Below are 3819 nucleotides of genomic sequence, written 5' to 3' on the forward strand. Positions count from 1 at the left end.
AGCCCGCTTACCACTTACCTGGTGGTTTGGGGGTGGTGATCCTTGCCAGAATCGATTATTTCATCAAGATTTGCAAAGTGGCGATTTTCTAATCCTGTCGATCTACCGTTACTGACTGGCACTCTGTAAGGAAGAGCTTTCCTCTGTCACCTGGGAATGCGCCAGGGGCAGGGTCACGCTCAGATCTTCTTGAGTTAGCAGTCTGCAGAGAAGGGAGTTACTGGCGGTGGTGATAGGCGGCTCACCAGTCACAAGCAGCTGTGATCACTGTGAGGCTCAAATGGTCCCCCGTTCGGCCAGTTAGAGCCTGTTCAAGGAGCTCTTCGGTCCTTTAGCACCTCCTCTCCAAGCTTTTGGCAGCTAACTGCCTTCTGACAAAGGTCTCCCAGGTTCAGCTTGCACTCTGAGTACCCCAGGTGTGGGATGAGCCATTTCTCCAGGAATCCCTGGCTCTTTTTAATAGGCAGCAATTTAGAAACCAGGATCTGGGCAGTAGGCAGGCTCACTGCTGCAGGCGTGCTGACCACATGCGCCGAGCATTTCCAGCCACTCAGCGGAGTCTGCGTAAAAGCAGCTCCACACTCGTTTCACCAGTTACATCATATCTAATTATGGAACATGGGAGGCCCACCCAGACCCACGACTCTGGGAGCAAACAGCAAAGCTGGAGAGAACACAAGTGTTACCTGTACTAGGAAAGCAGCACACTCAACCGCAAGAGGTCCTGTGCCAAGGCCATCAGCAGTGTGTTTACAGAGGAAGGGAGCTGGTCGGTTAACCTGGCAAGTGCATTAAGGAGAGAGCAATTAAGAGCGACTAAATGTATGGCTCCTACTGTGTAGTGTCTGACCTATTGCATGTCTTGATGATTTACTGTATCTATACGCTAATCACACTCCTTTCCCATCACTTTCCTTACGGCAGGTTTCTGATCTAAATTTGAATTCTGAGGATCTATTTCATGCCAAGTACTGGTAAACTTTTGTTTGGTCTTTGAAACGTGAAAGTCATTAGGTTTCATTTCTCTATCTTCTGGTATCAGTTCACTTTAATGTGCCTGTAATTGTACTCCAGTCCTCTGTCTCTGTCATTTTCCTCATGGCTCTGTATGTCATCTAATGATTACCCCCTTAGAACACGGCCATTAAAAATGGCAAGCATGCACACTACGGTGATGTGTATAAATGTGCGTGTGAGCGTGTCAGCAGCATCGAGTCCTCTGTATGGGAGCGGCGTGAAGCCCAGGACGCTGGAGTGTCTTGTTTGACGTCATACCCACACACGGCGACAGAATAAGGGTTGGAACCCCTGGCTTCAGCACTTAGTTGAGTTCTTCCTGAAAATGAGTTAAATGAAAATTCATTACACAAAAGGTATGTACCTACAATTTTATAAAGTTGTATATTTTTATGAGATTAGAGCACTGAAAGTTTTGTCTCCCCTCCCGTAGAGTTTCTTAGATTCAAATCTTTAAATGAGAATGAGCCCAACAAAGGATGCACTCTGCACTCCTCCCTGCAGTTTTGGCCTCCCACCCAGATCTTCCCCACGGTTCAGAACCATGTGGTCAGGGACCACCCGGACTATCAGATTTAGGCTTTACCCCGCTATGTTCCAGCTCATTCTTCTCTGTCCCCACAGCCACTACCTCATTTCAGACTTTTCATCAGGTCTCGTTTAGATTATCTCGTGCGCAGGTAAGTGTTCATCCTGCCCTTGATCTTGCTCCCTTCGGTGTATCTCCCACCTTTGCCAAAGTCGTCTGAAAACATCTAACTAGGACCAGCACATACAGCTGCGCAGACTGAGTAGTGCGTGTGACCAAGTCACCATTTGCTTAAAGCCCTCAGCACCTTCTCATTGTCAACAGCAGTGGACCTGACTCCCAGCTACACGTTAGAATGACCTGAGGAGCTTTTAAAATTGCCAGTGCCGGGGCTCCCCCTCCAGGAATATTGATTCGTTTCATTGGCTTGGGGCCTGAATCTCAGGACGTTTTAACTCCCCAGGTGTTCCTGATGTTCTGAAGTGGAGCAAGGGCAGAGGCAGGGAAACCAGTTAGGAAGCTGTGTTTACAAGTGACTCAGAGGAGAAATAGCAGAGGTCACAGTAGGGGTGGTGGGAAGTGACCCAACACCAGGTGTGTTTTGAAGACGGAATACAGGACTTGCTGATGAGTTGGACTGGGAAGTGAGACAGAGAGGACTCAGGGACGACTGTCTCTGCTACTAGAGAATGTGCTCTTACAAGGGGGACTATGTCATCCTCATTTCTCTACCGCCTGTACCCAGCACAGCACCCGGCACCTGGTAGGAAGCAGGCCCTCAATAAATGTTTGATTAGTGCGTCTCTGCAGAAACTTCTGCACAATAACCAAGATTATTTCCTCAGAAAATTTATCTCACCTGTCCATCCAGAACAGTAAAGGGTCTGGGATTGCAACCTAACAAGGTAATAAACTAGCCTATTATTTCATGGGTGCTGGCAGAAGACACGAGACTCCTGGGTCACAAAGGACTTTATCACTCATGGCAAAAGCAGTAGCCAGACTTCACATTTGAGCACTGCCTCCCCTACCCCTCAGTCACAAGAGGGTGACCCTGGTGGGCCTAGATGGACGTAAGCACAAACAGTGGGCTGCACTACAGAAAAGCAACACTTGAGAGAATTGCTGCTTTTACAGAGAACTGTAAGCAAGCATGTTCTGTCCTGGGAGAGACTGCCTGCTGTAAACAAACCTGAGACGTGGCTCAGGTAAAGGACAGTTAGACCTGGCATTCTTGGATGCCCAGCACAAATAGGTAGGGATGCTCAGGGCCTATGGCATGCTGCCCCTGCCAACAGTGTCCTTTCTAGTGTTTAAGACTGGAAATCTCCCACTGAGAACTTGGGGGCTGTTCTGGCTTATAGGTAAAGAAGACAGGAAGCAAAATGAAATTGCCTGTTTCAAGCCTAGAGTAGAGGTCTTTTCCTGAAAAAAATCTTAGGTCATACCAAATCAGACCTATACCCAGAGGTTGAAGAGTAATGATCTCACACCACTGTACACTGATTTAAAACTACACCTGGGTACCCCCGCCCCCCAAAATACACCTGGGATACTTTATCTCGTTTTGGGCATCATGCTTTGCACTAGAGTGTAATACATGAGATGTAAATGGTTGGGGAAAAAATATTTCCTGACACATGAAATTCAGATTTCCATGTCAACACTTTTATTGCATAAAGAGACCGCAAAGCCGGAACTATCAGTAATTTTGACCCTTTACTGAACAAGTCAACCGATTCGGCGTCTACACACCAAGGTAGGGGCTTAGGTCTACTGGCTAAGCCAGACACCAGGCAAATTAGTAAAAAGAGCATCACTCATGAGATGCAGGGAGGAGAGCGAGAGTTAGGAAAGATGTCAGGAGAGCTCAGAAGCAAAGGGGTTTAGACGCGCATCGCCAGAAGTCCGGGCCAACAAGGGAAGCACGGGCGTCTGCTCAGGGAGCCAGCGGCCAGGACTGCCGAGGCCCCGCACGAGCCGACCACCCCCTGACCGGCGCCCACAAGCCCCCTCCCAATGCGAGCGGAGGCCCGCGGGTTAGCCGAGTGTTCCTGGAGGCGCCGGTGTTCACGGAATCGTTTGCCAGCCTTGCGAAAGGAGACGTGGGTTAACTCGCCCCAGCTCTGCTCTAACTGCAGCCGCTCAACCACACGAGCAGGGAGCGTGGCTCCTCGGCAGTGAGAGCCCCCTCCACTCCTAACCGTGAAGCTCTTTGTAAGCCCGCTCGCCGCCGGCGCCCAACTTCCGCCCGCCCCGAGGGCTGCAGATCC

Source organism: Camelus ferus, chromosome 16 (assembly GCF_009834535.1).
Source record: "Camelus ferus isolate YT-003-E chromosome 16, BCGSAC_Cfer_1.0, whole genome shotgun sequence".
Lineage (NCBI taxonomy): Eukaryota > Metazoa > Chordata > Mammalia > Artiodactyla > Camelidae > Camelus > Camelus ferus.